At 39.3% G+C, this 24,550-nt stretch overlaps 1 protein-coding gene and 2 long non-coding RNA genes across 5 annotated transcripts in view; 1 reads left to right on the top strand and 2 right to left on the bottom strand.

Moving 5' to 3' along the window:
- The window catches only part of PRKG1 (protein kinase cGMP-dependent 1), a 400,374-nt gene that overhangs the window by 226,034 nt on the left and 149,790 nt on the right, over positions 1-24,550 (top strand). The gene's annotated exons all lie outside the window — the stretch shown is intronic.
- On the bottom strand, positions 5,127-9,235 carry LOC128077956 (uncharacterized). Its single transcript, XR_008205231.1, has 2 exons — positions 9,125-9,235; positions 5,127-5,252 (listed from the first exon to the last, which is right to left on the bottom strand). It is a non-coding gene; the product is annotated as an uncharacterized LOC128077956 (long non-coding RNA).
- Positions 7,014-9,038, bottom strand: LOC128077948 (uncharacterized). The gene is made up of 3 exons (XR_008205219.1): positions 8,858-9,038; positions 7,547-8,223; positions 7,014-7,180 (listed from the first exon to the last, which is right to left on the bottom strand). It is a non-coding gene; the product is annotated as an uncharacterized LOC128077948 (long non-coding RNA).

The following is a 24,550-nucleotide window of genomic DNA, read 5'->3' as shown; positions in this document are numbered from 1 at the left end:
TGAATTATTGAAAGAAGGTGAAAAAGATTATGATGGATTCTATAATTCATTTCAAAATCAAGTTTTAATGCTTCTCTAATAATTGCATGCTGCTCTAAAGTAATTAGTTCCAAAAGGTCCTATGCCCTGTGTTGTACCAGACAGCAGAGTAAGTGGTTTATTATCTGACTTTCTCAATTTACTTATCTGTTATTTATAAGTAACTGATACCCATTTAGAATAACTCATGCAAATATTGATATTGGTTTTAAAGCTTAGGAGTAATCACAGAGAAGTCAGTCCTAATGCCTTTATCCTGGCAAAATGCAATTGTCTTTACTCCTCTGTTTATCAAGTTGTACTGCTGTAGCTTGCTGGCAATATTGGAAATAGCAAGGGATGAGTTCTTTGCCCATTGATTTCTCTCTTACGGTCATGGGTGATTCTATGTTCCTTGTCCATCACTCTGCCCTCTGCCTGCATGGCCTCATGTGACATCTGTCACCAATGGCTTGACTAGGATGGCTGAATTTTGTACATTTAAAAAATCCAGGTCCATTTCTTACCATTCTTTTTCAGAGGTGAGTTTCCCAAGGCACACCCAACACTCTCCATCTCAGGCCCCAAAGCCAGTTTTGGATCCCATGGTTAGCATGCAGCCTTTTGATAATCACATACATTTCAGAGCTCATCCTCGTGTTTGACATCTCTCACAAAAAATGCTTATCCACCTATCCAGCCTATCCAGCTTGTTATCGCACCAGACAGTCTCCATTCCAGAGTTTATTTTCCTGCTCAAATTACAGATAGATGCCTTTGAAAGCATCTGACAGTCGTCTGTCCTCCAAGGAATTAACTGATATCCAGGAGAAGGATTTCAGTAGTTCCAGCTGTCTGCTTTAAAACGTTCTGGGGTTTGACCAGGCAAACTGGAACTGGCCTTTGTGGTCGTAGCTGCTCCACGTTGCCTTCTATGTGGACAGAAATGCATCTGGAGGCTTCTTTTTGCCCTTCTGGTAATCAGATATTAACAGGTATCCAGTCCCCTGTGAAAGATTGTTATCATTAGTACTTATTTAAATGAGTGAGTAACCTAAACAATTTCTTGATAGGAAAATACAGGCTGAAGGTTAACTTCTGTATCTCTTTTTTCCTCCTACTGTAAGAAAAAATTTTCCCTCATGGAAACCTTCAGATGTAACAGATTTTTTTTATTACCTGCTTTTGGATGAAGCACTGTGGTCTGACATCAGGCCACATACTCGGATGAATTAACTTGGGTTAATATTTTGTTCTCATTTGATCAAATGATGTAACTTTGGAGTTGCTTGCATGGTACCAAACAGTCTTATCAACTTGCAGCGTAAAACAATGGATATTGAAAAATGGGCTGTAAGTAACAGCCTGGATTTCCTTCAATTCATTATTCTGCAAGCATTGTGGCTTCAGAAATTAGTTTCAAATTATCTTCCTTTTTTCTTTTTTCATCCAAAGCAACAATGAATAGGCAGTGGACCACTGTTCTTCGCTGATCTTGCTTTATTAACAATGCAAACCGATCACAGAGAAATGTTCTTGCCAGCACTTGTATGCAAGCGTTGTGTCTGGCCAGGGGCAATCATGCCTTTGGGTTATATTTGTCTGGAAACACCTTTGCCATGGGATTCTGCAGTGCTGCATTCAAGTGCACTCCAAATCGCGTTTCTGTCTTCCAATCACTTTCTGTTTTGCCATGGTGGGTCTGCCTAGCAAGTCATTAACTGGACTGGCCACAAAATGGCATCCAGTGCTGCACAAGTAGCTAATGACCAAGGGAAATCACTGGTCACTTGCTGGATACTGAGCATTTGCTGTAAAATCAACTTTTGCCTTTTTTATCCCAGTATAAGGGATAAGAACTCTGCATTTCTGGGCATACCTTTGTCCTGCAGCACTTCACACAGCTTCTGTTTTGGTATGTGCCAATACTTGCAGAACTGTTAATCTCCTTGAGTTGGTAGTTGGAAAGCCAATTGATGTCTCCAAGTGTTAGGGAGTTACCCACTGTCTCCAAAGAAACTATGTTTAGATGCTTGCAAATGTTTAAAACTTGTTGAACTTTTGAGAAGGAAAACAGTAGACGAAGTGTCCTTTTTCTGTCCCTGGTGGAAAGGTTTGAGTACCAGCTGATTTCTGGAAGGTTATCTCAGACTTCATGTTTAAACAGTCTGTTGATCCTAATGGGAAAAATGTGCCTGCAAATGCACAACAGCAAACAGCTTTTTGGCTTTTGGCACTGTTGCCCACAGTACTGCCATTTTGGAGCTGAGGACATGTGAGATATACGCACAATGGTCAGATGGGGTAAAAGTTTGGCTTTGAAATAGTAGCAAAAGTTTACTGCAATTCAGATTTCAGATAAACTGACAAAAAATTAAAACACTCTTTAAAAATTGACTGTTAAATAAATGTAGCCATGACTTTTGTTTTCAGTATCCTTAGTAGGAAAAAGAAAGTGCTGTTGCTGAGCCCTAAGCAGTTAACAAGGTGATCTTTTAACTTCAGGGTTAGATACTTACAAGGCAAAATACCATCCAGGAGGTAACACTTCATATGATGACCACCACTTGTAGGAAAAATAGGTCAGGCAGGATCAGTTTTATTACCATGGCAACTGCCTAATTGCTGGTGGAAAGACTAACTTGATGACTAAGTGTACCATTAGTGAAACATTAGTTTCATTGCTGGGTCTTAAAGAGGCTTATTTTTACAGTGACCTGATGGACACTAAAATGACAAAAACAGCAGTTATCTTTCTGGTCCTCTATGTGATTGTATTTAGGTTCTTTTCTGTGTTTCTGCACACTGGAGGTTGTGGTTTATGTATGAGAGCTTTCTGCTGGAAAGCTTATGGGGATTTCCTCCTCCTGACAGTATTAACACCACCGTAGCTTTATGGGAATGCCAGGCTGCAGTTATTTGCAGCCATCCTGGCTTAACAGTGAGAGGCAGTTGGGTTACTCCTATTCTGAGGTCCAGCTCCAATGGAGAAACCACATAACACAATAGGAAATGTCAACATCAAACTGATGCACTGGAGGAGGTCGCAGTGGCAACACAGCCATCATGTACTTCATTTTTATCCTTGTGTTTATGTTGTCTAAAGTGAACAGATGTGATAAAACTCTTAAAAACTGTAGCAACCTGTGCAAGACAGCGGTTGAGGCTCAAAACCTCTATTTAGTTGCTATGCCATGCATTTTCATCTACTTCCGGGACTTGCAGAATGTTTTTCATGAAGCTCTTGAGAAGACCTTAATGTGCAACTTCTACACGCTTTGCATGAGAGAAATACACTGTAATTATATTATCAAATTTGTTACTTTACTTTGACAAATTCAACTTGTCATTGACAATGTCTGGTGCGGCATGGAGTGCCAAGCATTAAGACACAGCCAGAAAGAAAATAGCTGAGAATCTAGGAGGGGAACGAAGGCATGAATAAAAGCTGCAGCTTCGCAGGGCAAAGAGTAAATATTTCATGTTTAATTCCTGTCTCACTCTGTGTCTCTTACAGATGTTCTCTGAATTCAGGACTGTGCTTAGGCCATTCTCAAACTCTAAAATTGTGTATGAAGTTTGAGGGAAGATAAAAGATTTCGCGTAGTGCTGAGATTTGGTTTGAAAGGTGCAGGCAGGAATTATAGTATCAGAAAGTAGTTAGCACTTCATTAATTTGGAGTCCACTTTCTTATGAAGTATTCACTGAAACATAAGTTTGCTGTGAAGTTGCTCAGTCTTGAGTAGGCTCAATGATAACAGCCTCTGTCCTTGCTGCTTCCCCCTCGCACTGCTAGTAGTACTTAGTAAGATGATATTGGCTAAGAACCTGCTTTGGCCTCCATTACAAAAGATGCTTTAAAAAAAGATTTGGAACAGATTGCCTAGGTTGAAAGATTTGCAGCTTGATTCAAAGCATGGGAAGTTAGAGTGTCATGGCTGGGAAATGGTGTAAATTTGGGATAGCACTGCAGAGGTGATGCCCAGCAGAGTAATGTGGTACTTAGGTGATGTTAATTCTTTTAAGAAATAAAAGGTCATTGGAAAGGAGTGACACCAATGACACTTTTGTCTACCAGCCTTAATTGAGAAAGCAAGCCTTCTCTAATAGAGGACCATGGCAGAAGTTGAAGAAAGGTGTTACTTCTTGACATTATCTGACATTTCTTTTCTGTAAGTGTATGGGAACTGTTGAATCACGGCCTGAACCTCTGACCACCTGAGGTGAGCACTCAGTCAGCCCTGGGAGCACAGGTGAAGGCAGTTCAGCTGTGTGACCAGAAGGGATGGAGCCTCTTCTAGACATTTAAGGGCTGACTAGCAGTAGGGAAGGATCTCTTTTGGAGATGGCTTCTCTTGGAATCCTCTCAGCGAGCCCAGGATATGGGTAAGCTTTTCACCCATTCTTCTTTGGTATGATTACCTGTTTAGCCTAAATTTCCTATATATTTCTTAATTATAACATCTGTATATTCACTGATTATACAGTAAGTCAGAAAGATCCAGTACAGATCCACAAGTGGAGGCGTTTCGATAACTGTGAATTAAATAACAGATTATAGAGAAGTGTTTTTTTTTTTCCTCTGCTGGAAAAGGTTGGCTAGTACTTTTGAAGAGAGCCATGGTGCGAAGAGTACGTATGTTTTAGTAAGCAAACTTGCATATCAAAAGGCTTAGCCTTCATTTAATCTTTCTTTATGGGTAGCTGACAACTACTGTGTTGCCCAGCTAACCCAGCTGTGGATGAGAAACAGACTGATGTAGAAATAGAAATTGATGTGCACGTTCCTGAATTTTTTTTCCTCTTTTCCCCAAGGTTTGGTAAACCTTTACTAAAAGTGCTTTTCAGAAAGAATAAAGACTTCTTCGAGAGTCTGATATTATCTATCACTTCGGTTAACTCTTAATAAACATAAAACCCTTACGATGCGCTCATTTGAAAAATTCACATCACTGTGTTTTGCTGATTGGAAATCCTTTGGGGATTAATGTGTGCCAAAAGTATACATTTGTTCAAGTGAAAATGAAGTAGCATTCACCGTCTTAGGAGCTTTGAGATTGACGGAGACCAGCTCAAGACGCCTGGGACAGACGGGCTTAGGCTCTGGTGGCGCAAGAAGCGAAGTTTATTGTTGTTACAGGGTTTTTATATTCTTTTAGCTACAGGAGTATACAATACTTAAATCAGATAACATTCATGCAGCTGACAGCAATACATCATTACTTAATTAGCACTTTGTGGATTATGGTCAGTACAGTGATCAAAAGGCATTCTCTCCCCAGAACACGTTCTGCTCTTGGTCACGGAACGAAGAAGCTGTAGCTTATGCTTGCCAGTCTCACATGGCAGTCCTTCCCTTTCAGGAGGGGCCGCGTGTTCCCTGTTTGACCCTTTCAGGCCAGCCAGGTCTGTTTTGCTTAGCAGTCTTCTTCATTCCACCTTTTTCTATTTCATTAGAACAGAGGTGGTGATGGTTTATTTTTTGTGTTTTCCATTTCCAATTTTTTAAGATTTATATGCAAATTTTGGAATCTATTTGTTATCATTTTCATCAAGCATGGACAAGCAAGAATTCCTATTATTATTATTATGGCAATGACTATCAGCCCATAAATTCCTTTTCTAAATGATTTGAAGGACGGAAATGCAGATTTTAGAGGGCTTATAAATATAGTAGTTTGAGTTGCTACTGAAAGATCTATACGGTGCGATTGTATCATATCGTGAATGTGCTGTCTCAATTCCCTAAGATCTGATGACGTGTTCGCATTATTCCATATGCCTTGAAGATGATCTTGTATTTTGTTCCAAGAGAATTTGGTATTATTGTATTCAACAGGAGTCACACAGATAGCTCGGTATTCTGCATGACACAAGAGAGATTCACGAGTAGCTATAATTTGTAACTGTCTTCCCAGGATGACTACTGTATCTTTTAAGGAATTGAGATGCAGTTCAATCTTTTCATCCCATGTAGCTTGATTTTGTAACGCTTTAGATACATTAATTGATAATTCATTAACATAAGCTGCTGTCTGAATACTAGTTGTTAAAGAAATAGAAGCAACTGTAGTTACTGCTATGGCAGCAATGAGCGCAGCCATGCCGGCTATTTTTAATCCGACCATTCGCTTAGATCTCTCTATTAATTGCAAAGAAGTTTCTTGGAGAATTTCCATTCCCTTATCAGCATACCAATAATGTGTCAAATTTACAGGAAGATAGACGTAATCGGGTTGCTTCACTAACAAGAAGGAACTACTGCTACTATTAAGACAATTAGAGATTATACAATCAGTACAACTCACTATGCTATTCACAATATTTAGTGGTCCGCTTAAAAAGGCATAAGGTTCTGGAACACAAGCTCGCATATAAAATTCAGTTGTATAACTCTCTGCAGTCATTGCCCATTTATTATTTATTTGAATCCAAGTCAAGTTTAATCGTTTTGCTTTGATTTTTTCCATGGCTGCGACTGCTTTCCATAAATTAGAATAGAACATATGATTGTTTTTTGTCCAAATTCCTGAGACCAAATTAATTGGTCACCCTTGATTTCCTATCATATTCCAATCACAGATAGTGGAATCAATGCACACCGTTTCGTTAGCTCGACATGCTCTCCAAAATGGTGCAAATTCTGTTTTTGGAGTGAACGTATTTCGACATAAAGGAAAATTTAAGGGAGGCGTTCCAGAACCTCTTGTCCCATTAGCTAAATCTATATAGAGAAAATTCAGAGCCCAATGAATTCCTGTTGAAACATTGGTATCCCAATCATTTTGCACTACCACTTTCTCACACAGGGATTGTGTTTGATTCATCTGAAAACATATAGGCATACCATCAACCTTTCCAGAATAATTAAAACGCGCAGAGAACTCTATTATGTGTCCATCTGAATATTGCCCCATAAACATTGTTTGATTGTTGTAAACCGGAATGTCCACAGGTTCATCCCATGTTACTGGATGAATGATAGGAGGGTAGGATCCAAAAGGTACTAAGGATTAGGGCCATGAGTCGTATTTTCACTTGCATCTTTCTTTCCCACATCTGGGTTAGAGTCAGTCTCTGCATCTTCCTTCGCAGTTTTCCCATCTTTGTTTTCGGCATGTCGGACATATCTCTCCGGTATCCACCATGGTGAGGTTTCATCTGTAGGGAAAACACAAACGTATCCTCTGCCCCAAATAAGTATAGGATCAGGACTATAAATTTTACCGTCCATTGGATTTCTCCAATATTGTATTGTTTATCTCTTGTTTTATTACTCCAATATCTATTCGCAGCCGATTTTCCATCATCATCCAGTGTCAAAAAATTTAAAACAAATAATGCATGTGATAACATAGAGGATGGAGTATCTTTAATTCCTCATGTCCCCCCTTTTATTTTCTTTAGTTGAGTTTTCATTAAATGATTAAATTTTTCTACTATGCCTTGGCCTTCTGGATTATATGGAATTCTAGTTTTATGGTAAATTATAAAATGTCAACAAAAGGTTGCAAAACCGTTACTTACATAAGCTGGCCCGTTATCAGTTTTTAATGATTTCAGTGTTCCCATAACGCTACAACAATGCAAAAGATGGTTGCATACATGAGAGAGTTTTTCACCAGACAAGGCTGAGGGCTACTGCAAAGTGAGAGAAAGTGTCAATTGTTACATGGACATAAGAAGATTTTCCAAAAGAAGGTACATGTGTGATATCCATCTGCCATAAATCATTAGGCATTAATCCTCTGGGGTTCACTCCAAAATGAGGAACTGGTAATAAAGGGGCACAAGAAGAACCGTTCCGCATATTCGGAAGTCGAAAGCAAATATTCACCTTCACTTAACACAGCCTTTGCCAAGCTTTTCCAGTCAGAAGGGGGAAGAATATTAGCAGCTTTAAGCTCTTTCAGTTGTTTAAAAGGAATAGGCTCATAATCATTCAGAATGCCACCGTTTGCAAGTTGATACTGTATGACAGGGAAAACTTGAGATGGGAAAAGTTGCCCAGAAAATTCATCTATTGTTTCCTCAGCTTTCCTAGCTTCTTTCAAAGCCAATTGCATAGGAGATTGTTGCATAAGCAAAGCATCTGCTCCAGGCGGGGGAGGCATTCGCCCTGCTCGAAAGGCAGGCAAAACAGCAAGGGGATCTGATCGAGCCTGATCGACTATCTGTTGTGTCTGCACAGCGGCATTAGTAACCTGTAACGCTGGGAATACAGCCGCTAAGTCCTTATGGTGATATTCAGCAGCCTCTTTTTCTAATTCTCCCCAATCATCAGGGGGTAAAATATCCTTTGTTATGTTAGTGCCAGGAGGTTTACAAGGCGGCAAGTCGTTTGCTAATTTACAAATCAAAGGTTGCTCATATTGGGGAGGGGAGGGTGGGGGTGCCGATGGCATAGACGAAGGGATATGATCAAGAGATTTTGATCGCGGCAAGGCAGGATATAACTTTTCTGTTGAGCGAGTGGTCCGCTGCCACTTCTCATCTCCTGTGTCTCCTCTGAGACATACTTTTATTAGAGTCCAAAGCGTAAAGTTATCAATAGGTACCTTCTCAGGACCATGCACAGCATAATAGCCATGGAGTCTTTCACCTACTTTGTTCCAAGTTTCAATATTAATAGTTCCATCCCTGGGAAACCAGGGGCATACTTCCTCTATAAAATCTAAAAAAACGACTAATCTGACCCCGAGTCACTTTTACTCCTCGGGCAACTAGTAATGATTTCAGCATTGCAGAAAAAATGCCTCGTTCAGTACTTGCAGCTTGTCCCATTTTATTTAACAATCTGTCCAATTCCCTAGTCCTTACCTCCCTATTTCAACTTACCAACCGCGGCTCGTGGGAGGAAGCGACGCCTTTGTCATTGGAGTCCGAGATTCCCGGGTTTCGGCACCAAATGACGGAGATCAGCTGAAGACGCCTGGGACAGACAGGCTTAGGCTCTGGTGGCTCAAGAAGCAAAGTTTATTGTTGTTACAGGGTTTTTATATTCTTTTAGCTACAGGAGTATACAGATAACAGGTACAGAGTATACAGGAGTAATCAGATAACATTCATGCAGCTGACAGCAATACATCATTACTTAATTAGCACTTTGTGGATTATGGTCAGTACAGTGATCAAAAGGCGTTCTCTCCACAGAACACGTTCTGCTCTTGGTCACGGAATGAAGAAGCTGTAGCTTATGCTTGCCAGTCTCACATGGCAGTCCTTCCCTTTCAGGAGGAGCCGCATGTTCCCTGTTTGACCCTTTCAGGCCAGCCAGGTCTGTTTTGCTTAGCAGTCTTCCTCATGAGATAAAATTAATTATTGCTTCCTCTGCAAAATGGATCCATACACATGGGAACCTAAAATGCATGAATTGGAGTAGATCCTTCTGAGGGGTGATTTTAGTCTTTGTTAATAATCTGGATGAAACAGCTGATGACTGAAAATAAACCATGTTGCTGAACGTGAAATAAACTGCAGTGAGATTATAAATAGGGACAGGGTCTTTGAATTTGTCTTGTCACAATGCATAACCCGGGAGCACATCAATGTATGCTGAACAGAATTAGAGTTTAAAGGCCAAATTAAGTAAAGAACTGGGCATGCTTCCAAAAGAATAGCTCATTAAACTTCAGCCCTCTGTTGGGCTGTCTGTTAGGAAGTGTGCAGGAAGGCCACCCTTTGATACTTTTTGGCAGGGAGTAGCGCATCTAATTTTGGATTTGACATTAGAAAAAGATGTAGCTTCTAGAAGAGACAGCAGAGCATGAAGCCTCTGAGCAGAGAAAAAGCTGCTAGTTTGGTATTTGGGCACAATTAGAGGTGTGAGTGAAATATTGTGATAACATTGCATTATATTCATGGGAAAATAAAGGCAGTTCATATGGGACATAGATCCGTTCTGCATTTAGACTTGTACAAAGTGTCCAGTACGGAAAATGGTTTGTGTATGTATAATCAATGGATATTAAGATGTTATAATCACAAAAGAACAAGAGTTAGGCAAAGTAGACTAAGATAATAAGGAAAATAAATGGAAGGCTTACCCATATGCTAGGCTTATCTACAGAAAGCATCAGAAGAGGGGATCTCCAGACAAGATCCTTCCCCAGTGGTAGCCAGCTCTTAAATAGGTCTAGGAGCCAGGCTCCACCCCTTCCGGCAGCACAGGTGAATTGCCTTCACCTGTGCTCCTCTGGCTGACTCATGGCTGGCCTCAGGTGATCAATCAGAGGTTCAGGCCGTGACTCAGCAGTTCCCATACAATGTGTTATGCCAGTCCAGTCTGTATTTATCCACTTTTATATTCTATATACTAGAATACCAATATGTCTTATTCACAAGCTGTTTCTACAAGTAGACAAGATTGTCAGTAGCTATTTTGGCAGACCAAAGAAGCAAGTTGACTTTAATAAGTACTTGAAATACACTTCAAGTTGTCACCTGAAATCCAGGAAGAAAACTAACTCCAATGTGGTGTTAGAAAGGTGCATTCCCTGATTCCTCTCGATATGTATTGGGTGATTTCAATCAAGTACGTGCCTTCAGAGTTCAAGTTCTATGTTTAAACTGTTAAGACATACATATTCATCCTTTTCCAAAAAATTATTAATATATGCTAATGTTCCTCTGTGCATGCACAATAATGGCCTCTGGTGGTCTTTGATCACCTACTTTCTCCCTGTTTTTTTCCCATCATCAGCTTCATCAGTGATGGGTGTATCTAGGAGCAAAGCAAGTATTCCAGGCTTTTCTTGAATTAAATATCTCTGTCTTTGACATTAACTTTTATTGGCTTTTGCTATGTAGTGCCCCTTAAGTTATGGGGTTCTGAAGGAGGTGGCAGACTAGCAGGAGGTGAAGAGCAGTGCTTGATATGAGTAACACTTAAACCTATGACATTCTGGTCTGCCTTAGATTTTCTTCTTCCTGGCCGTATTAAAACATTCACAGGCTTGGGGTTTCACAATTTTTCTAAGTATACTGTCACGCTCTTTTGATTTCTCACAGGTAATATTATCTTTGGAAATACCAATCTGGTAGGCAATAGGATTTCTGGCCTGTGCATTAATTCCTGATTTTCACCTAAGGTGATGGGTGAGAGCAGAATGAGATTACCATTGTGTTCTGGACTTGGGTAATGGATTATGTTGAATGGCAGTGGCTCAAAGCTTGCCGTAATACCTGGACAGCCGCTGGGGATGTTTTCTGTATCTCTTAATGACTTACATGCTTCCAAACATCATGTCTGTGTCCTCTGTGTGTTTTTCTCTCCTGTAACTTGGAACAAGATGAACAATATGATGAAGTTGATGATTTTTATTCTTCTGTTTAAATAACTCATGGCGTTACTTAGGGCTTTTATCTTCAAAACTGAGAAAAAAAATATTTGTGATGTCCGTGGCATGAATCAATGGCTTTTACAGGGAAGGAAATTCAAAGGGAGTGCTTGGAATATGGTACTGATGCATCTTCTATTGTTTCAGCCTAAGCCCATAGTATTGTGAGAATAAGGCATTTTTAGTTTGTGGCCATAGGATACTACTTTTTTGGCGGGGCAGAGTAATATAAGGTGTGTAGAATCTGTTTGTGGATGTAGATTGTCCACCAATGTACAAACACAGATGAAGAAAAGAGAATCGGGGAGTTCAGAAGTGAATTAAATAGGAAAGCAGTGGATGCTGAAGTGCTGCTGCCTTGGAGTGAGAAAAGTGTAATGCCATAACTGTTTATAGCTGCAGGAGAAATATGGTGCACGTTTGAGTATTGACGGTTAAAGAAATTATTTGAGATGGTCTGTTGTTATGGGGGCAGTATATTGTGACAGCGTGACAATAGAAAGGTTATTTGCTCATTCAAATGTGAAGATGCTTTTCCAGCAGGAAAACCCATTGAGGAAGATAAGTTCTCATTTTTATTGTGATATGCCTGAAGGCTGACAAAGGCACTGCTTATGCAGTTCGCAAAGCACATCTTCATTCAAGTCTCTGAGTACAATATATATTTTTTTACCTGGCAATTGTTGTGTATTAGCAAAGTACAAAGCCTTTAATGCGATTAGAAATAGCTGTTCAGTTGTGTGTCTCCTCTATTATTTGTAATTATTGTGAGAATTAGCAATCTGCCTTATGCAAATAGTAGTTTCCCTTCAGAATGGTTTAACAAGATGAAGTATGAAGATACAGAAAGCATTGATCTACAGATAGGCAAATATAATTAGCAGAAAATAAATTGTTACAGGAAGTATCCACTGGCATTTACAATGGTATATCTCATTTAGAAGCTTTCGTTCCGTGTGATATCCTGCTGATTAAAGTGAACGTGCTTGATCACTAAATCCCACAGATCACAGGTTTGGTAAAGTGCTTATTTTTATGTTCCTTGCCCCTAGTTTACAGCATCTCTTTTTGTATCACAATGTTTACGAAAACTTTCCTTACGTAATGTGACAACTTCCTATTGACATTGCTCTTCCTTCTACTGGGAGTGCCTGGGATAGAGGGGTTTTTGGTGAACAGAAGGAAAGGTTTTTAACGAGCTTTATTTTCTCCTTCACTGAACTGAAACTGCTGAGTTTGTGTTGGTTTGAACAAAACAAATATGGCTCCTATTTGGGAGCTTGCAGAGAAAGTGACACAAGATGTGAGTGCAGGAGCTTCAGCAAATCAGAATAAAGTAGAGTTCTGCTCTTCAGTCTGCTTTGAGTCACAGGACATGGGTTTGTATCTGATAGATTGAGTTCTTTCCTCATTCTTGGGCTGACCCAGATCCTGTTTCTCAGGATAGTGCTATAACCATGGAACAATCAGATACTTGCTGTGGGGCATTCCTTAATATCTCTTGGTGAGGAGATTCCTAGTGAAGAGACTCTCCAAAGAAATACAAGTATTTACTGTGCTTGGTCTTGATCTCAGGAGTCTTTAGCTCCCATGAGCTGTTTTGTTTTTTTTTTTTGAGGCCATTAATTAAGATAATTTCCATGCACATGGAGCAGTTCCTCAGCAAAGGCTGAGAGAGGAGTGTTTCCATGGTGTGAGCATTTTCCTGAGGTCTTCCAATCAAAACTACATGGTGAAGTGTGACAGTCCCTGAGAATAGTTTTTTGAATGGCCAAAATGGCATCACTAAGTTGTAATACAGTTGTTCATTTGGAGGAGTAAATACATATCCTTCCTGAGTAATTTTTGGATGTCACATTTAAGATCAGTCTGGATGAGGCTCTAAGCACCCGATGGAGCTGTAGATGTCCATGATTACTGCAGGGGGGTTGGACTCGATAGCATCCCTTCCAATCCAAATGATTCTATGATTCTAATTTTTGAGTTTTAATCAAAATAATGTTTCGGGTTCATTTTTCTTTTGGAATGATGGCTTTTTTTTGTCATGAGGATCTGGAGATGTGGCTCCTCCAGTGTTTTTGGTGGTTATTTTTTTTCCCTTTAAAAGGTATCAACTGCATCTAGATGGTGTTACCCAAAGATAAGATCTCCTGTTAGCTTGAATTCAATCAGAAAATGATTACTCAGAATGAGGGTGAGAAGATCAAAGTGCAAAGTGGTGTCAAACTGGGGATACAAACTACCTACAGCAACCTTACCTGCTGCTGGAGCATGAACTAAAATATTCTGCTAGCTTAAATCATTTCCAGCTCTGTATGTTTAAATAACTCTACAAAGTATTTTAGGAATAACAAGCTTTCAGCACCACAACAGCGTGGAGCATAAAACATTCTACATACTGAAGAGCATCTGTATTCCTGGAGGCGTTTGTATTTGAATTAAGGCAGGCAGAGGAGGAAAACCCATCAGCTTGGATGTACTTTCTGGATGGCTCTCAGCCAGGCTTTCAAATACAATGCAGTGAAACAACGGGGGTTTGATCCTGGGTTGCAATAACCAAATTCAGTCTATTTTGATACTGGAAAAAAAGGCCATACACAATATTTCATCCTTACTAACAAATAATCCATATGAGCAGAAGATGGATTTGAATTTGTTTCTTGTTTTTCAGAAGTGTCCCAGGAGTCTTGGGGTAATGACTCGTGATGTGCTTCATTACCTGTTAATGTTGTTTTGTTCTGAGCAAGCAAAAAAAGGAGCATTGAGCAGGGTCCACAAGGATGTGTATTTCCTTGTTAGCAATAGATAAATAAAAATTAAGAAGGGAATTAAAAACATCGTGATTAAGAGCCAGTTGCTTGTGGTTAAGGACCAGAAGAGTGCTCAAGACAGCAAAAAAATTGTTGGATTTTCTGAATGTAATCTCATTCCCAGTCCCCTGGCACAGATTAGCTTGGAGCTTTCAGTGATTTTAATACAAATCCAGCTGTCGAAAAAAAAAAAAAAAAAAAAAAAAGCTGAACAGAGGTATATGAAGCAGAAAGGAAGAAGAAAAAAACTAGAAGGTGTGCATGGACATCACTTTAGAAGAAGGAAAAAAGACAATGGCATCTCCATTGTCCCAGGTCCATGGAAACACCTATCTGCTGCAAGACAGTGATAGGTTTCTGAACCTGGTGTGTGTGTGTAAACTGAAGTTTTGTTCTGAGTAGGGATAGGTTTGAAATGCTGATAGTGTCTTTTGGCTCCATATGTATATCAGAAAAGTAGTGACATAAACATTTTTTTTTTACTTCGGGGAACTAATTCTAATTTCATAAAGGTTCTACATTCTTACAGGAATTATGTTTTTGAAATAAAGTAAATTGGACTTAGTGAAGTTACTAAGGGGAGCATTTTCTTCTTTAGTGACTTCAGAATAGTTTAATAAATATTCCCACTTCGGTCTGGATCTGCTTAATGTTTTAACTTCCAGCCTGAGACTAGCATTGTTTTTCTGTATCCTTTGCACATTTGCAAATAGTAATGATCTTTTTATGTGTTTGTCCTCTACTTTCAAGGGATAAATTTTAAATGTGCAGGCAGAAGGTGACAGTTTTATTGCTTCTGTGAACATCAAGAATACATTTTAAATTCAATTATATACTGTCTCTGGAAATATCACACAAGCATCTTGCCAATAAATACAATTCTTAGATTACTGAAAACTAAGGACAGTAATCACCAGACCGACTATAACTGTGGGATTTGAGTAGAATATTCTTTTGGACAATTATAAAATATAAAATAATAAATATAAAATAATAAAAATAAAATAATAAAAAATATAAGGTAATGTATGTTGGGAAGGATAACTTACATTTCATCTATCCACTGTTAAGCCATCATAGTTGTTTCTACAACTCAAGACAAGAGAAAGAAGAGAATCTGCCCCAGCAGTTCACAGTGCAATTAGGAACATGTATTTTGAAGTGTAGAAAAAACAGGGTATTGTATACAACAAAAATGATATGACAGAACATACTTACAGGAATTATGTTGATGAATTAAGCTTTAAACCAAACATGTCCAACCTGCTAGTTTTATGTTTTTGTTGCTGCCTCTTTTTTTTAAAATAAAAATAGAACAAGTTTTTGTCATTATATACATTAACTATATTGTATATTTTATCTGTGGCCCAAGATAATTCCTCTTCCCTTAATGCAGTCCAAGCACGCCAAAAGGTCAGACACCCATGCTTTAGATGAAGGAAAAAAAATCAAACTGAAGTTAAAATGTCCTCGGAGGGACAGTAAATACGGAGCCAAAAAAGCCAAAACATTTCTAGAATATAAATGGTACAGATCTCATTGAAAGGGCCCCTGAGGTCTGGGGTAGTGGGATTTGCACTCAACTGGCACTTGGAATCCAAAAGCTCTTGTTCCTCTCTGCTTTAAGATGGCAGGTCATTGTAATGTTTCAGTGAATTTTCACCCTTCATGTGTGAACCGTGCTTCGATTGTAGAAACTTCTTAGTTGTGCCAAGTTGTTTGCTTATGGGGAACCATTCAAGTCATATAACATTATTATGTCATAGGTACAGCCATATATATGGCTGCAAATATATTAATGGGAGCAAAGATATCAGAAGCCATCCTTGAGGTCTTCATTTAATCTCATTACAAAACTAATATATATATATAGAGAGAGAGAGAGAGAGAGTCTTTGCTATCACTGAACAAAATGTTTTGATACATTTTTAGAAGTGTCAGTAACAAAGCTCTCTTTATACTTGCTGTAAATATGAGGTTTCAGCAGGCACAAAGCTTTGGAAATTGAGTTACTCCCCAGAACTCTCTGCTCCATGGATTAGCAAGCTGTGTGAGATGCAGTGGTTCAAGACTGTCTTGATGGGGTCTTGGGTGTCTGAAGGACAACCTAAAATGATGGTCTCCTTATCCATTGAGATCTGTTGCAGCTTCTACAGGCAGATATATCCCACCAATTTTTTGATAGAGGGAAAAAAGGAAACTTTATTTGAAAAATAGATAAATCTTGCCTCATTGCTGGAAACTGGGAAATGAAATCAAATCTCTGTTTGTTTATCTGATTTGTATTTCCACTAGACCTTACCTTCCTTTATCTATAAAATGCTAGAAATATTCAGTGTCTAATTTTATTCCAGTGCCAATAAATAAAAATAAATTATTGTGTATCCAACAGTAAGGTACCCCTTCTACCCCTTCTAGTGATTAGGCTAATTATTGTAATATCCCTTGGGATTTCCTAGTATTTTTCTTTCTTTTGGTATACAGGAATAGGACACAGTATTGCTGGGCTGTCTCAGCCTTCAGCCTTGGAAGTGGTGTCTCTCATAGTTTGTGTACTGTTATTTTAACCAACAGTAGCTGAGGTGTGGGTTTGTTTGTTTGTTTGTTTGTTTTGGAGGAGGTTATCTGGGAGTACCTGACTATCTTGTTTTAACTCAGTGCTTGTGTGCTTGCTGTGATGTTATGGTTATGATCTGCGTGCCTGTTCCAAAAATGAGTTATTGAATAGCTGGGCTTTAAAAAGGCATTTTGATAAGTGTTAATCACCTGAGAGGAGTAAATTGCCTTATCTGCAAACTTGATGATTGATCATCAGTGAAACAGAAATGACAGTGAACGAGCAATAGATTTATGGAAAGTCCTTTCAACAGCCATTGCTCACTTATTTTAACTATCTTTTGATACCTATCAATGAGTCAGATTTTAATTAATCTAAAGTGTTCCCTTCTAAAAATACATAATGGTACTTTTAATCAAGATGCCACATGGCCTTCAATAAATCAAAGTAAATCAGCCAATTTGCCATTGTCAGCCAGAGCCATAATCTTATCCTGACAACCTGCTCTCTGTGAAGAAAAACTCAATGAAACAGGCTGACGTAAATTATATTTTTAAAGTAACTTTTGAGAGAGTCCAATATTCACTTTTGTTAGGACAGGCTGCGCTCGTAGCCAGGCTCACTGAACGTTGCCACGTGCAAAAAGGGGCAGAAAAACACATCCTGTGTTACGGGACTCAGGGTAAAGATTCAAAACAAAAAATGAGTATATCAACTTCTAACCTTTTGGATCTGCCTCCTTAGTGGCTTGTACTTCACTGACATGCTCTTCAGCTAATTTCAGTGTCAAATTTCCATTCTGTTTGGTTTTTTTTTTCCTGTGTACAACAGGAGTCTTTGCATCCTGCTTTTCCCATGTATTATCTGTCTAAATATCAACCATGTTGGCTGAAGGAGTACCCGCTAAAAATTCACAAACACTTGAACTTCAATACTGTTTTTATCACTCTTTCAAAACGTGACAAGTGGAAAGGTGTTAGAGCTTTGACTGTGAACAGAAGATCATTGAGTATCAAAGGTCTTATCAGCTCAGAAAGATTGAAATAGAATCAGAAAATACCTGGTTTGAAAAAGATCTTAAAGATAATCAAATACAGACCTTATTCTGAATTGTCAAGTCCCACCACTGAAGCGTGTCACTTAGTGCCACGTGCTGCATGCAGGTGGACAGTCATTTCCCAAGCTCTGCTGGCCATGCTGCTTCTGTTGCAGAAGGCTTTTGGTCTTCTTTGGCCATACTGCTGGATCACGATAGCTGGCCATCGACCAGCATACCCAAGTCTTTTTCTTATGGGCACTTTTCCAGCCATTCTTCCCTGGGCCTCTATTACTGCTTGGGGTTGTTGTCACCCACGTACAGCACCAAGTACCAATCCTGCTGAACGCCAAACAGCTGGATGTGTCCCACCTATCCAACCCATCCAGATCCCTCTGTAGAACCTTTTTTCCTTCAGGCACTCTCATTTAGCTTGGAGTCGTCTGCAAACTTAGTGAGGAGGCAGTTAATCTCCTCTCATCAAGATTGTTGAGCAAAATATGACACAAAACCAGCCCAAATACTCAGCCCTGAGGATCACCATTTGTGTCTGGCTACCAAACGGATTTAACTTTTTTCACAGTGATGCTTTGGGCCTGGCTGCACTGCCAGTTTTTTACTGAGCAAATAGTTACTCATCCAAAACCTTGAGAATACTGTGAGAAAGAATATTTACTAAAATGCTTTACCAAAATCCAGGTAAACGTATTCACAACCTTTCCCTTATCTACCAAGTGGGTCATCTTTTCATAGAGAGAGTTCATTAGCATTCCCACTGAAATTCATTTTTGGCATACAGAAACATTTATGTAGACTGCTGATATTTCATATGTTGAATAGCAATTAATTAAACAAATTGATAGAAGCTAGTGAAGCTTTCATGCTACAGTAGAAAAAGAATAATGGAAAAATAAGATGCACCCGATAGAGAGCAAAGTTACACATCTGTTGCCATTCAAGTGGAGAAAGACAAATTGAGCTTTCAAAAAGCCACAATACAGCTGAACAGATCCAACATGTGTTGGTACAATAACACCTAGTAATTTCCCAAGAGTTTCCCTCAAGTACAAGAGTGACCATTACATGGGTCAACTGAACCGCACTCCATCTGTCTTACTGACTGCCAAGAAATTTCCCCCATTCTCCAAACCATTTTGCAACTGAAGTACGTTGCAGATGCACCCATCGGGCTGGGTCCAAGCTCTCTTTACTGTTCATCCAAACCCAAGGCATATTTTGGCTCCAGTTTGAGAATAATGTTAGTTGGACTCCATGCTCCCAGTTTGGGATGAGCTCAAATGTGGGGTTGCATCTGGTCTTAAGAGAGAGAGCTCAAAAAATCTAGGAGCCAATTTTAGGGTTACAGCACCTAGATGTGTTTGAGAAAATACAGAAGAAGAGATAAATAGTGATTGCTTGACAGCAATGAATAGAGTTGTATTTGACAGTTGAAATAATCTTCCCGGCATGTTTTTTGTTGTTGTCAATTCTTTTTTGAAACTGGTTGTATTTCTTGCCTGTTTGCGATATTCTCAAGGTTATTTTCTTAAACAATTGAATTTTCAGACCTTATTTTGTATCTGTCAGTCTTATTTGATTATTTCTCCAATACAATCTAAGCCACTTGAAAATTCTCAACATTTAATTTGCTTTCAGCTGTGATTCATTTTTAGTGCAAAAAAAAATGCTATTGAGGTTTATTGTACATAGCAAATTTTGACTCCTGTGATGCAAGGATTTTACTGATGGGAGAAAAAAAATTAGCATTATAACCTCAAAGATTAAACTATTCTTCCCTTTTCTTTAATGACAAGACTGAAACTTATCCTGGAGAAAGGAAGGTGTACCATTTACAGCTTTAGAGGCATTTTAATGGTATTTGGTCTGCTAAGTTTCCTGAAACATACAATAGTATCATATATTTCAATCAGGTCCAAACTCTACTCAGCCAAACATCTATAAAAAGGCATCCAGGGATAACAGACTTCCACGAAAAGATGAAGCGCAACAGCAGCAGCTGTTCCAAGAGTATGAATAAAAGCCATTAGAAATCAGGAATTAAAAGATGACCCACCATCTGTTAGCCTTCAGAGGTTCACAAAGGATGAATGTCCCGAATTACACACCCAAATCAATAATGCGTGTGCCATCCTTTCTGCTGTGACCAGCAAATGAGTACACTGATGAGAGAATGATTTTTCTTAAAATAGGAAGGGATTTGCTGTCAGTGTATTTTTGCCTCGGGCAAAACTTCAAGTCAGTGTTCTTCTTTTGTCTCCAACTGAGTAGTAATTTAACTCTGGTCTGTGGTTGTACAGTTTAGAAATTAGGAATAAGTGGGTTTTTGCCCTTTAATCTGCTGGGTTAGAAGCTGTCTTTCATACTTGCTGAACTACCTGGGGTTTGCCACAATACTCTGACTGTAGCAAGGTCGGAAAAACCTCCGTCAAACACTCCAAGATTATTTGACATAATACTGCTCTCTTATCTCCATGCAAGCCTAGTTGATATAGGTCTGCACCATGAAGAGGACTGAGCTGTTTCTGGATTCCATTGCCTTTTTCATAACTTGTTTATCTGAGGAGGAGGTAACTAAATCAGTTCTTGGACTATTTTTGGTAATGATCTGCTGATCAAAAATGCTTTTGTTTGGATTTGTCCCTCTGTGAAGGTGCATTGATCCAGACTGAGAAGTTCAAAATTGCTCCTAGTCAGTTCTGCTTTTTACTGCATCTAGCAATTGATGGCATGGCCAGACACAGAGTATTGTCTTTGCACACCAAAGCTTTGGTAGTAGGGGCTGCAGGGCTGGCCTCTGTGAGCGTAGAGCTGCCCCATGCCAGATCAGAGCCAGCTACAGCTGGCTCCAGAAGGGACTTGCTGCTGCCAAGCTGAGCCAGGAGCGACTCTGGCTGTGATTCTGGGAAAGCAGATTTTAAAAGGGAAAAACTGCTGTGCAACAGCAGCTGGGGATGAGGAGAGAGAAAATGTGAGGGAAACAGCGCTGCAGATGCCAAGGTCAGTGCAGTAGGAGGGCAGGAGGTACTCTATGTGCAACACTGCGCAGAGCAATCTCACTGTCCTTATCTCAACTCTTGAGCCCTTTTTCATCATATTTTTTCCATATTTTTTCTGAGAGCAGTGTAATGGATTTTAGCTGTCCATCACTATGAAACCACCCCATAGGGTCAGCCATGTGAATTGGCATGCAGGAACATGCTGCACAGAATTTCCTTTCTTTCTCCCTTCCCTTCATCACTGAGATGGGAAAAGACTTCTAAGGTCATCTAGTCCAACCATCCACCTACCCCCAATATTGCAAACTAAACCATGTCCCTATCTCCACTCTTTCCTTAAATGGGATGGGATGACAACTTCACCACTTTCCTGGGCAACCTGTTCCACTGCCTGACCACTCTCATCCTATCTCTGCTACCTGGGAGAGGAGATCAACTCCCACCTCACCACAACCTTCTTACAGATAGTGATAGAGAGCAATCAGGTCTCACCTGAGCCTCCTCTGCTCCAGACTGAACAACTCCAGTTCCTTCAGCTGCTCCCCATTGGACTTGTGCTCCGCACAGCTTTGTTGCCCTTCTCCTCGCATGCTCCAGGGCCAACATGTCTTTCTTGTAGTGAGGGGCCTGACACCAAACACAGTGTTCAAGTTGCAGTCTGACCAGAGTTATCCCATATAATTGATTTCTACTACTGCAGAAGCTCTTTCAACTCTTTTTGTAGTAATTAATAACAAAGAAAAAAAATGAAAAAACAAACAAGAACGTTTAGGTATTTTAATGCCTGCTTTATGAATCACATAGGTTTGTGAATCACAATGGCTGTGTCAGGGAGTACCTTTATTTGGAAATCCACTGTATGGTCCCAACTTTCAGGTCCCTTTGGCTTGGTGGCACTAAAATGCCCACCAGTCTTTCAGCAGATGTTAAGTTGCCTGGGAGGATGTAAAATGCTTGTGATTCTGATGATCTTAAAAACATTTACATGATGTGCTGTTCTTTTTCTAGCAGGCATGTAATTTTTAAGGCAGAAAACAATAATCTTTTTAATATGTTGGTTTAATGGTGCTGGATCAAAGGAGGTAGGCGGGATGCAGCATCAGAACAGTGTAAGAGCAGCAAACATTGCATAACAGTGTGTGTGATTTGGAAATAGTATTGTCAGTATCATCGTGAAAGATATATTATTATGACAATTTGCTGTCAAGTGCAGTTGACATCTGTTAGAAACCAAATGTTTGGCTTAAATTGTTTTTGAAGACGATGTAAATATCCAATTTGCAGAAATGTGACAAAATGAACTATGCATGCAAATACAACTGTTTGCTTCTTTAGAATTTACAGTGCAAAGTTGTCTTCAAAATATTAGTTGGTGTTTAAGAATCTCTTTTGAGATAGCACAAGAGTCAGTAGCAAACATCTTTAATTTTTTAGTCATGGTATTTGCATCCTGTGTGAAATGATGGTTTTCATGATACACTTGGACTTTATTCCAGTGCCACAGTGATGCTTTTATTGTTTCAGTTTAGATTCATATAAGAAGAAATTAAGCCAAATGCACTAATTTGGGATTTTCCATGCAGGCCTAAGAATAAGTGTTCATTTCCCACAAAATTTTTAATAGTGTGTATAATATTTTTAGAAAAGATTAGCAAGTTGGAAGATACAGAAGCTTTCCTTTGGGATTATCGATATAATTTGATTTGCAAATATGAAAAAATAGCAACTGCTACAGCAGGAAAAAAAGATAAATGATGGTGTGTTTGAAAGGTAATAGTATTAGGTTTCCTGCAGCAAGCGCTGTCAGAAGAGTAGCACTATTGGCAATATGAATACTCTGACTTGAACTGGGTGACCAAAAATGTGCACCCTCAGGGTTATTGACATTCCCAAAGTAGTCATTGCTATTGAGAATTTGTAGCAACTGCCCTTTTGAAGATTAATAATCTTGAGTAAATATATCTAAAGTAAGTGAACACTTGGTGTTTTACTTGGCGTTTTTCAGAAGAAAAAAGAAATCAGTTATTTTGCTTTGAGGTGCATCCTGCCCATCTTTATGTGTATTACAACTCTTATTATGCAACCAGACATCAAAATCCAAAAAAGCGTGGGTTAGGTGGCGCACAGGTAGTACAGAGTAATTGTAGCAGCAATTAGAAGTAGTGATAAGGTACTCAGAGATACTAGAAATCATAATATAGCAGTATATATAGCATATTAAACATCACTAATACTCTGGTAGTGAAAATACTTAGAGATTACAAACTTGTCGATCCTGTAGCAGCAGATATGCTTTATGATAAGTTGTATTTATCAGGAGTAAACTCGCAGTAGGTTATACTTGCCAATACTGTATTACAGGAGGGGTCATGTACGTACATATGTACTGTTACAATGGCCAGTAGCCAGTGCATCAAAGGGATCCCAGCAGGGGAGGCCTCGGTCATACCAATGCAGATGGCTCTATTTGAGAAACCAGTCTCAGAAGAGACCAACTTTAAAGGGGTCTAGGGAACTGATCCCAGGAATAGGTCCACAAAGAGGACCAAAGTGGCAACTGTTGAACAAATTTATTCACTCTTTCTGAAGTTGTGTTATTTGCACTCATTTCAAGGCCAAACATAAGTGTAATTAAAGCAAGTGTGAGTGAATGTCGTTTTCCATTTCCCTGTCTTTTTTTCCACTAATAGTGTTTAAGATTAGCAAAATATGCAGGAAATTGCTTCAGGAAAGCTAGTCTTGACTTACCAATTGCATATGTAATAAGTAAATACTGTGTTTCTAGAGAAGTAAATAAGCCTTTTCTGAACTTATCCTTCCTACTCCATTCCATGTAGTGGAAAGAAAGTTTATCCTCCAAGGAATACTCATTATCTAATGGAAAAGAGAAATTATATTTTTATGCAACAGTTTGTTATACTGGAACAAAATGTCATATTGCAGAACATAGAATCAAACCTTTCTTGGTATTACTGCTCTTCCTTGCTGGCTTAGGTTAGGGTTTACTCCTTTAAGTCTTTTTTTTTTTTTTTTTTTTCCTATACATGGCTGTTAGTGCACCTGACAGGAACAGAGTTTGTCCCATAACATGTAAGTGTGATGTGGGAGCAATGTAGCTTCTTCAAAAGCAGTGCCAGAACACTGTAGAGATTTTATTCGCTCTGTCTGAAATTATCTTCTGTCTCCTAGAGGGAGTCCAATGGAGGGCCACAAAGGTGATAAAGGGCCTGGAGCATCTCCCATATCAGGAAAGGCTGATTAACTTGGATCTGTTCAGACCGGGGAAAAGAAGACTGAGGGGGGATCTTATAAATGTTTATAAATATCTGAAGGGAGGTGGGAGGCAAATGGATGAGACCAGGCTCTTCTTGGTGGTGAGCCTGGCCTCATCCATTTGCCTCCCACCTCCCTTTACATGTTAATAAACATTAATGAGACAAGGAGACTTGCAACTTGAACACAGGAAGTTCCATATTAACTTTTTTATGATAATGGTGACAGAACACTGGAACAGGCTGCCCAGAGGGGTTGTGGAGTCTCCTTCTGTGGAGGCATTCAAGACTTATCTGGATGCCTACCTGTGTGACCTGCTATAGGGTTCCTGCTTTAGCAGAGAGATTGGTCTTGATGATGAATTGATGTCCCTTCCAACCCCTGCATTTCTGTGGTTCGGTACAATCCCACTTGAACCAGCACCAGCCGTCTCTCAGGACAGATGTCAAAGTGGAAAGGTAAGCTACCCTTTGTGCCCTGGAGCCATGTGAGGGTTGTC

The sequence above is a fragment of the Tympanuchus pallidicinctus genome, unplaced genomic scaffold (assembly GCF_026119805.1).
Source record: "Tympanuchus pallidicinctus isolate F22 unplaced genomic scaffold, pur_lepc_1.0 scaffold16, whole genome shotgun sequence".
NCBI classification, from domain to species: Eukaryota; Metazoa; Chordata; class Aves; order Galliformes; family Phasianidae; genus Tympanuchus; species Tympanuchus pallidicinctus.
Note: the sequence above shows the minus strand (reverse complement) of the source record. Positions and strands in the feature narration are given on the sequence as shown.